This window comes from Chrysemys picta, chromosome 2, assembly GCF_011386835.1.
Source record: "Chrysemys picta bellii isolate R12L10 chromosome 2, ASM1138683v2, whole genome shotgun sequence".
Taxonomy (NCBI): domain Eukaryota; kingdom Metazoa; phylum Chordata; order Testudines; family Emydidae; genus Chrysemys; species Chrysemys picta.
This window is the reverse complement of record NC_088792.1, coordinates 11,505,997-11,516,893: the sequence shown is the minus strand read 5'-3', so window position 1 is coordinate 11,516,893 and position 10,897 is coordinate 11,505,997. Positions and strand designations below refer to the sequence as shown.

The following is a 10,897-nucleotide window of genomic DNA, read 5'->3' as shown; positions in this document are numbered from 1 at the left end:
GGGTAGGTGGGAATTTTGACCAGCTCTACATAAAAAGCCTCTATTAACAGTGAGGGTAATTAACCCTTGGGATGATGGACCAAGGGTCGTGGTAGATACTTAGTTTATGGACAATTTTTAATTCAAGATTGGATGATTTTTTAAGAGATATGCTCTAATTTACAATGAAAAATATTGGAAAAAAATGATGACCTATGTTATACAAGCAATTAGACTAGATTGGGGGGGTTGAATTTATAGTCTGCAAACGCCTTGGGATTCACAGTCTATATCTAAAGGGTCCTCAAAAGGTAGTTGTTACCTTAGAACACTGCTTTTCAACCTGTGGTCCATGGATTCATAGGGGTCCACAGATTATGTCTATAATTTCGACTTCCATTCAAAATTTTTGATTCATCCGCAAATGAGAAAAAAAATCCACTGGTCTAGATAATCAAAATGGTTCCTTTGGGCTTTGGAATCTATGACTAAATTGAATTTCCGTTGTTTCGGCATCTCTTAAGAGATAACCCGAGTCTCCACTGTACATCAGATTTATTGTTGTGGTACCCATTTTTTCTATCCCCTCCTCTGCCTCTTTTTTGACACAGAGCACTGTGACAGGAGAAATGGCTCCCGGAAACTGCACCAGAGTGACTGGCTTCATTTTCTGGGGAATAACTGACAGTCCAAAGCTGCAAAACATCCTCTTTGTGTTCTTCTTTGCCATTTATTTCTGCACCCTGGTGGGAAATGTCTGGATGATTGTGCTGATTAGCGTTGACTCCCAACACCACAGCTCCATGTACTTTTTCCTCAGCAACTTGTCACTCTTAGATGTTGTCTCCTCCCCTGTGATTGCCCCCAAGGTGATGCTCAGTTCCCTAGTGAAGAGTAAAGAAATTTCTTTCCCTGGGTGTGTGGTTCAGTTTTTAGTCTTCTCCTTCTGTGGCAACAATGAGCTTTGCCTCCTGGCTTTGACAGCCTACGATCGCTTTGTGGCCATCTGTAACCCATTTCTTTATAATGTCATCATGTCCAAGAGAGCCTGCTTCCAGCTGGTGGTTGGCTCTTCCCTATGCGCCTGTGTCAATGTCACTGTGCATACGTGTACTGAATTCAGTCTGTCCTTCGGTCACTCCAATATCCTCAATCATTTCTTCTGCCATATTCGCCCATGCCAAGAAATCTCCTGCTCTGACTTTCGCATCAATAAGCGAGTTCATTTCATCTTTGCAGCCATAGAAACAATAGGCACCATTCTCACCATCCTCATCTCCTACATTTACATCATCTTTGCCATCCTGAGGTCCGCTCCACTGCAGGAAGGCACAAAGCCTTCCCCACCTACGCCTCCCACCCGACTGTCATTTCCGTCTTATATGGGACCCTGATCTTTACATATTTAAGACCCTCGTCTGGCAGCTCAGTGGATTGGGAGAAAATGGTGGCCGTGTTCTATACCCTTGTGATCCCCCTGCTGAATCCCCGATCTACAGCCTGAGGAACAAGGAAGTGAAGGGTGCTCTGAGGACGACAATATACCAAAAACTTGTTCCTCAATGTATGTAAATATGGAGACTGGTTTTTACCAATCAGTACTTGAGTGCAAATAGGAGCTAGTTCTCACTCATTAAGTCATTGTGCAGAAATTTCTATCATGTGATTTACAGGAGAAAACAATATGGAAATGGAACTTGAGCCAGATAATGAAGGAAGGCACCATTTCCCTTGAAAAACAATGTCCAGTAACAGTGTTACAGCTTCTCCTTTATGCATTGATATGTGATTTCTCCAATATAGGCATCTCCCCCTGCTTATTCCACAACCTTTTGAACTATATTGGTTAATTTAGTAGATGATATAAAGAGGAGAGACTCAGAGTGTAATTGCTAGTCATTCTCCCCAAGTATGAAAATGAACTGGAGGGAGGGAGTGCTGAGTGGTGGATTATCTCTGATGTCACAATGCTACTGCTCAGGCAGCACCAGTGGGCAACAAATGTGCAGTATGTGTGTGTGGTGGGGGGGGGGGAACAGGCTTTCCAAGTGCTCCTCTTTTTGCAAAATTCGTAAAGAAGCCAACAACATAACTACACAAAATACACATTAATGATGATTTCACATCAAAGGGCAGTTGTTTGCTACTTTCCTTAGTAAGGGCTAGTTGAAAATAAGATGAAATATTCCATCTCTTTTTCTTGGATATTGTTTATCTGCTTCTTACACATTCAGGGTTATAGCTTAGAACTTTCACTGAAACAGAAGTTGCATAAAATGAGTTTTGTTTTAATACAGTTTAATTTAATTACTTTCAATATTCTGATCAATACAGCATTGAGTGATGAAACAGGGATTTTCACAAAGATAACAATGGCAATAAAATATATACTGAAAACAACATATGAGTAAAAGCTTCATTGTTTAAATAGCACATATATAAAATATTTGCTTTCTATTAAAAAACAAAGGAAATTAACAAACAAAAACTCCTTCATTTAACGTTATTTAAGTTTGCTTTCATCAATAAAATAAACCATAAAATAATTAGGAAATACAAAGTCAAGGATTTAAAAAGGATTAAAAGGTTACAAAGTTTTGCATTCTCAGGTTAGCAAATGTCCAAATAAGTGTTGCCCTGGCACCCTTAATTCAGTCCTCTTGTTCATTTCCATGATGATGCAGACTTTAATGACATGATCTCATATTATTTTTTTTCCACGGGACCCCTTCCTTATTCAATGCATGGGATTTTCTGCTCTGGGGCTGTGTACTGAAGGAGTTTGTTGTCTGTAGAATCCCTGCCTCATTTATTGCAGAGTCAATGTTGCATGGGCAATGCTCATTCTGGTACTTCCTAACTTGAGACAAAGCTTCATTTTGTAACCTTTTGGTCCTTTGTGCATTTCCTAATTTTTATAGCTTACTTTACTGATGAGACCAACCTTTATAACAAAAGGATTTGGGGTTTGTGTGTGTGTGTGTGTGTGTGTGTGTGTGTGTGTGTGTGTGTGTGTGTGTGTGTGTGTGTGTGTGATGTATCCATTATTTATCTATTTAGTGTCAATACTATGTGCTTTACAAGACAGAAAAAGTTAGGACACTCCCTAATACAAAAACCCTATGATCTAAGGAAGACTGACACATACAAAGAAAGCAGGATATGTAAGAACTAGGGATTTCTTTCTTTCTTTTGATGAATAGTCATTTATTTATTATTATTATTATTTATTAAAGAAAGGGTGGTGGATTGGGGAACTTGTGTGGTGAGGATGTTCTATGCAGAAGAAGCAATATGTAAACACACGAAGAATGGAATGGAAGAAAGAAACACACATGGTATTGGTGCTAGCAGTACTGGTAAAGAAGAGAGGAAGGGAGGTGATGTAGAAAAGCACTAGATTTTTGATTATGGCCTGTCCCTGTAAATAGCCCCGTCATAGGGTGGCTTGGCATTATAAGGACTGGAGGCCTGAGCTCAGCCAATCCTAGCTGCTAAGAAGCCCCACCTGAACAGGGATCAGCTGATTCTCTTACTGATCAGCAAGGGGCAGAAGAGGAAGTGTCTGAGAGAGTTACAGGAGCTGCAGAGAAAGAAAGGAACAGCAAGGACGGCTAGAGACGGAGAGTTTGGCAATAACCTTGGGGGAAAGACCCAGAGAGCAGGGACTAAGGCCAGCAGTGAAATTGCCGTATGCTGTTCTTCTCCTTTTGGTTTGTTGTCTCTTGGAAAATAAATAAAACTCGTCTGGAAGGGCCGGCAAGACTGATCTGTTGTGAGTGCTGCTGTGGAGCCTGGAGGAGGGAGAGATGGATGGCAGGGTGCTGCAGACCGACTCAGGCCACAAGGGGGTGCTTGGGAGGAGGTCATGAGCAGGGGAGGAATGGGGTTTGGGAGGAGACAGCTCTACAACCAAGGCCAAAGGGGAACCCTGAATTTGTGCACCCAACTGTTTTCCTGGTATTTCAAGTTCTAGACTCCAGTCTGGTCGGAAGGCGGCTGTTCAGAACCATCCATAAATCACATTTAATTGGGCTGCGAAGTTTCACAGGCACAAGGTCATGCTCTCAGAATTCAAATAAATTGGAAAACCAGCATCATACATTGCAAGTAGCAACCTAGGCCGGCAAACGGGATGGAACATGACAGGTACCATTGCTGGAGCAGGGATGCTGCATGCCGGGACCAAGTCATGCTCTCCACCGCACTGTTACAGCCTCTTGGGAATCAATGATGAGAATGATGTTAAACCTACTCCGGGCCATTACACCAGCACAGTAAAACCACACCCTGTCCTTCCCCTGGATTGCTCCAACCTGCCTTCTATAGCAGGTGCTGGGGAGGCAAGGGATGTGTTCTACATCAGCCACAGAGCCCATATCCCCCCAGTGGCAAAAACCTTTGCAAAATTTTTAAAGATAATGCATCTGCATGTGATTATCCCCCGTCCCCTAGAGAAATGCGGTGTATTTTAATGAGTCTGCCCGTCCTTGTCTTGATGATCAGAGCTCAAGGGTGCTAAAGGGATCCTCTCCCAAATGATGCTATGCCAAACATAAACGCACTTCCATCCTATACTTTGAAATCAAGAAAGACGACATATCTTAGAAGGTAGGTGTGAACATTATTTCCATTACAATAGAACTGAAATCTCCTTACATCAGGAAGTTTAGAATCACTAGTAACTAGTAGTCACATCAGGAAATAGCACTTTTCAGAACACCTTGCCAGAGGCAGAAATTTGCAGAAGTCAACTAGTTGATTATTTGAATCTATAATGCAGCCACGTGGGAACAGAAAGGAGATTGTTCTGAGTCTTTCACATGAATTCTCTCCTATAGTCCATACCTTGGGTGACTTCTGGAGTGGATTATTGCAATGTTCTCTATCATGAGACACTCAGCCCAAGAACAGCTGCTGCCAAATGCAGTTGTCCACTGACTTGCAGAGGATATTAGACCTAGGAGGAAATCCTCGGCCATTGAAACTAATGGCAATTTTGCCACAGACTTCAATGAGGCCGAGATTAAATATGTGGAGAGTGATGGTCGAGCATTCTCACTGGGGAGTCTTCTACACCTGGAGGTCATTTCCCTGGGCACACACACGTCCAAACTCTGAGTTTTCAAGGCACAGCGTAAGGCTCAGCTCTTTCTCTGAGTGCCGTGTGGCGGTTTGGTTGTGGCGAGCACGGCATGTTGGAATGCATGTTCATTAACACTTTCTAGAACATCACTCCTTTGCCGAGCAGAGACAATGTCTACAATGGCTGAGTCTAATGCAAATAAATCATTTCTGTGAATCGGATGGACTTTCATTGATATGGTCAGCTGAGATGCTCTATGGAACATTATGTAGAATGTGTTTACATTAGTCTTTTCTCTGATGTTTTTAACTCCATCTTTCCCATAAAGGGGAATTCCATGACTTCTTTTCTTCTTTTGAGAGCACTTTTGGCTTGTGTGTGTGTATGTATGTATATGTGTATATATATATATTGTGACAAAGTTCCTCCTCTATCTTGGTGGGTCCTGCGCTTATTGGCAGATTTTCTTGCCTCAGAGATTCACCATGTGGGTTGGGGAACAGCCCAGAGACCTTCCCCTCTGGAAGAACCCACAGTCCAGGTCAATTGGGAGGTTTGGGGGGAACCCGGGCCTGCCCTCTACTCCGGGTTCCAGCCCAGGGCCCTGTGGACTGCAGCTGTCTATAGTGCCTCCTGTAACAGCTGCATGACAGCTACAACTCCCTGGACTACTTCCCCATGGCCTCCTCCAAACACCTTCCTTATTCTCACCACAGGACCTTCCTCCTGGTGTCTGATAACGCTTATGCTCCTCAGTCCTCCAGCAGCTCACTCTCAGTTCCTTGCGCCTCTTACTCCCAGCTCCTCACACTCGCACCACAAACTGAAGTGAGCTCCTTTTAAAACCCAGGTGCCCTGATTAGCCTGCCTTAATTGATTCTAGCAGCTTCTTCTTAATTGGCTCCAGGTGTCCTAATTAGCCTGCCTGCCTTAACTGGTTCTAGCAGGTTCCTGATTACTCTAGTGCAGCCCCTGCTCTGGTCACTCAGGGAAGAGAAAACTGCTCATCCAGTGACCAGTATATTTGCCCTCTTCCAGACTCCTGTACCCCACTGGTCTGGGTCTGTCACAATATATATATATATATATATATATATATATATATATATATATATATATATATATATATATATATATATATATATATATAATGTTTTTAGGATCTGAGATCTGTGAACAGGCAGGAGAGCTCTTTTAGCATTAAATATTTATTTATGGTCATCAATCCTGCACTTCCTTTTAAAGTGGGGGCAGGAAATAGTTACATTATAGCAAATTTCTATTAAACTATCTGATCTCTGGTGCAGATTCTCTCTTTAGAAGGAATTTGGTCTGCGGAAGCATTTGGATTCACCGGTCTTTTTATGAAACACTGAATAAACACACAGAAATTGCCAGATTGGATCAGACCTGAGCTCCATCTAGTGTCTTGTCTTTGCTAGTGGCTAGTACCAGATGTTGCAAAAGAAGGTTTAATAACCTTCAATAGGTATACGCTAAAGAAAATCTCAAAGAAGCACAAGAACAACAACAACAACAGTATAATAAAGGGTGTCTTCCAGATGGGCAACAGAGGCCTGTTACTTCTTCCAAGTTCGGAATCAAGAGTAATGGCTGAGTGGTACGGCCCTTACAAGGTGATAAAGAAAGTATGGACCGTGGACGACTTAATCAGACAACCAGGGAAGAAAAAGGAACAACAATTTTAGCAGAAGCCCGAGAAAGCCAGGGAAAATCTCTTCATAACACCATAACCTGAGGAATCGGAACCAGGACCCCAAATTAATGATTGCCTAAAAAAAATCTCAGTACCTCATGGAAAGAACTTAAACCAAAAGCAAAAGGAACGAGCACTCCAACTGGTGACCACTTTTCCACAGGTAGTCTCAGCTCTCCTCGGGAAGATGTCCCTGGCACAACATCAAATTAATACAGAACCTGGTAAAGTAATATGGGAAGGGCTCCAGCCAATCCCCAACAAACTGAGGGGGGCCATCGAGAAAAAGAACAGGACCATGTTAGAACTAGGAGTGACAGGAGAATCCTGAAGTGACTGGAGGAGTCCTATCTTGCTGGTCCCAAAGCCAAATGGCTCACTGTGTTTGTGCATAGATTTCAGAAAAGTGAATGCAATCTCTGTCTTTGATTTCTACGCCAAGACTCACGCTTTGGGTACGTCTACACTACCCGCCGGATCGGTGGGTAGTGATCGATCTATTGGGGATGGATTTATTGCGTCTAGTTTAGACGCGGATAAACCGATCCCTGATCGCTCTGCCGTTGACTCCAGAACTCCACCATGGCGAGAGGCAGAAGTGGAGTCAACAGGGGAGTGGCGACCGTCAATCCCGTGCCGCGAGGCCGCGAAGTAAGTGATTCTAAGTCGATCTAAGATACATCGACTTCAGCTACGCTATTCTCATAGCTGAAGTTGGGTACCTTAGATTAATCCCCCCCCCCCCCCCCAGTGTAGATCAGGTCTTAGAATGAACTGAATGAACTCTTCGACTGACTGGAAGAAGCCCAATACATAACCACGCTGCATTTGATGAAGGGGTACTGGCAGATCCCCTTGATGCCAGATAAACAGGAGAAGATGACCTTTTCTATGCCACTCAGACTATTTCATTTGAAGACAAAGCCCTTTTTGTTACACAGGGTAGTGTAACAGTTTCAGCATTTGATGGACCAGTTACTCCAACAGCATAATCAATCTGTGGTGGCATACTTGGATGACATAGCAAGGATTAGGACTCCCAACAGGACAGAGTAGCTGCTGTTCTCTGATCATTGAGAGAAGCCAAATTAATGGGAAACCCCATGAAATGTGCAATGGGTAAGGAAGAAGCCTGTTAGCCAGGCCACACAGTCGGTGGAGGACACGTCCAGCCCTTGGTGGATGAAGTCCAGGCCTTACAGGCATACAAGACCCCCATGACCAAAAGACAAGTGAGTGCCTTCCTAGACTTAGCTGGCTACTATTGTCAGTTCATGCCCCATTCTGACACCATAGCAGCCCTGCTATCTGACCTAACTAGGGACTCCACCCCAAGATGGGTGTTGTGGATGCCCGTCTTAGAAATTGTCTTTCAAAATCTCAAGTCCATACTCTGCAGATACCTAGTGCTGTAGAGCCTGAACTTTGAAAAGGAATTCCTACTGGAAACAGACGCATCAGAGGTAGGACTAGGGGCCGTCCTTTCCCAGGAAGTAAGATGGAGAACACCTGATTGTACACATATCATCCGGAAACCCTTCCCCCACGAGAAAGGCATACATGGATAGAAAAGGAGGGTTGGCTGCCAAAGGGGCAATAGAAAGCCGGTGATACTATCTCCTAGGAAATGAGTTCACATTAGTTGCTGATGATGCCCCCTTGTGCTGGCTAAATGGGACAAAAGTGATGAACCCGAAGATGATGAAATGGTACCACATGCCTTTCGGATACAGCAGCGGGCAGGAAGTTTGCATCACAATGCTGATTTTCTGTCCAAGGAAGTAGCCTTTGCCCCCAAGGCCAGGCCTAGACCTTGTGGGGGAGGATGTGTAATGGGGTTTACAAACTGAGCATAGGCAGAAGGGAGAGGAGAGGAGAGTCTCACCTGCTCACCCTCCCATGCACCTGCCATAACTGCTGGTCTTGGAGACAGGCACTCACAGTTGCGACCACTAGAGAAAGCAAGACCTGCTATAAAGTGGAGGGAACTGAGAGGGAGGCAGAAAGGCCTGAGATAGCAAAGGGGCGACAGCCCTGCACGAGGCCGCCTCCGAGAAAGACCGGGAGACAGAAGCTGAGACCCCTAGAAAGATCACACCAACAGGTGACGACAGGGCCATTGGATCAACTAGTGTGACCTCCTGTTGCTTTCTATTCTGAACATAGCTGGAAACCAGGGCATCTCATATATCACTCAGTGGTAAATGTTGACAAATGCTGACTTTTCATGACGGTCACCAGATTTTAAGGTCAAAAAGGACCACTAAGATTATCTAGTCTGATCTGCTGCCTAGCACAAGTCATAGAATTTATCCACTGTGTCCATAATTTGTGATTGACATCAAGGGCTTGTCTATACTTACGCGCTGGTTCGGTGGCAGGCAATCAAACTTCTGGGTTCGATTTATCGCGTCTTGTCTGGACGCAATAAATCGAACCCAGAAGTGCTCCCCGTCAACTCCGGTAATCCTGCTTGGCACGAGGAGTACGTGGAGTCGACGGGGGAGCCTGCCTGCCGCGTCTGGACCGCGGTAAGTTCGAACTAAGGTACGTCGACTTCAGCTACGTAATTCACTAAGTGCGTACCTTAGTTCAAATTGGGGGGTTAGTGTAGACCAGGCCTAAGTGTGTCTCTTTTAGAAAAAAACAAAAAACAAAAAAACATCCATTCTTGATTTAAAGACTTCAAGGATGGAGAACTGCCCACAATATTTAGACTACAAACTTTTTGGGGAAGGGACTGTTGCGCATTAAACTGTGTTTGTACAGTGCCTTCCACGATGGGGCCCTCTCAGTGGGGTTCTCTAGGCACTATTATAATACAGATGATAAAACAATAAATATTCCCTTGGTTTATTAATCTCGCTGTTAAAAATGTTCTCTGATCTTGATACAGATATTAATCTGTAAACTAAATGAAATGTAAGTGGACTCTGGCGGTTAACATGCTAAAATCAAAGCAATCCTAGCCTTTCCACGTTCTGTTGTATTTTTAGTTTATTCTGAGTGCAACAGAGTAACACAAAAGATAAATGATTATGGCCTTGAAGACAGGTCTGGTTTGGGCCCACATCCTCAAAGCTTTTCTTGAAAATGTCACTACCTTAATTCTGGTTAAGATGATCAGGTGATTAGTAGGTTACTTCTGCAGGTTGTATTAAAGTGGATGTAACTATCAATTGTGACCGTAATTCTAATCCCAGACCAGTGAAAGCAGCTATTCTGGCATCCACTAATTAACAGATGGCAGTGAGAATTGTATCAGGGACTGAAGTATTTCTTCCTAATTCATGGCTTGTTTTGTTCAATCTACCGGCAGTGGAGGGTTTATTACAGTGGAAGAGCTGCAGGGATAGAATAAGTATAATTAAAAAGACATTTAATAAGATTTGAAACAGCAACAGGAAGAATTACTTTCTTTTGTGTTGCTTACATACTAAACTATTCAGTGGTCTAACGAGTCAGAGCGGACTACGGAAGTAGACCAATTATGGTTTGTGTGACGGACCCTAGCTGGGCTATGAATAAAACGAGATGTATTTTACACACCAGGGATTCAAGGATCTATTGAAGAAAAGCAGGACAAAAATAGCCAGCAACCTTTGAAATAATGGGCTGTGCTGGCGATTCACATAGACTGGATGCTAATGTGTGCACTTTCTTTCTCACCCATTGTCTCTTGGCATCTGTAAGATGTTGAATGTGCAGTAGGCCTAACTCCACCTCTCATTAACAGTCTGCCCTGCCTCTGAGTAATCTCTTTGGACACCTGTCTGACATGCATTTCACACCTGCAGTGAGAAGGAAATATTGGTCAGGGAGGATGGGTGAAAGGATGGTCTTGTTAAAATCACTGAACTGGGACTCAGTTTCCCTATTTCTGACCCAGAATCAAGTGAAAAAAGACGGTTTGTAAAGGTCCAAGATTAAATGCAAGTGTAAATGACAGTTGATACTATACGTGATGATTCAAGGATGAATTGCAACAACCCAGATTGGAAAATAGCTGCCACCTCTTCCCCTTATATTAATAGGATCATAGAATCATAGAAGATTAGGGTTGGAAGAGACCTCAGGAGGTCATCTAGTCCAACCCCCGCTCAAAGCAGGACCAA

The 10,897-nt window shown here is 43.5% G+C and overlaps 1 pseudogene; it reads left to right on the top strand.

Moving 5' to 3' along the window:
• Positions 1 to 608: 608 nt before the first annotated feature.
• On the top strand, positions 609 to 1,551 carry LOC135981076 (olfactory receptor 5G9-like; annotated as a pseudogene).
• The last annotated feature ends 9,346 nt before the right edge of the window (positions 1,552 to 10,897 follow it).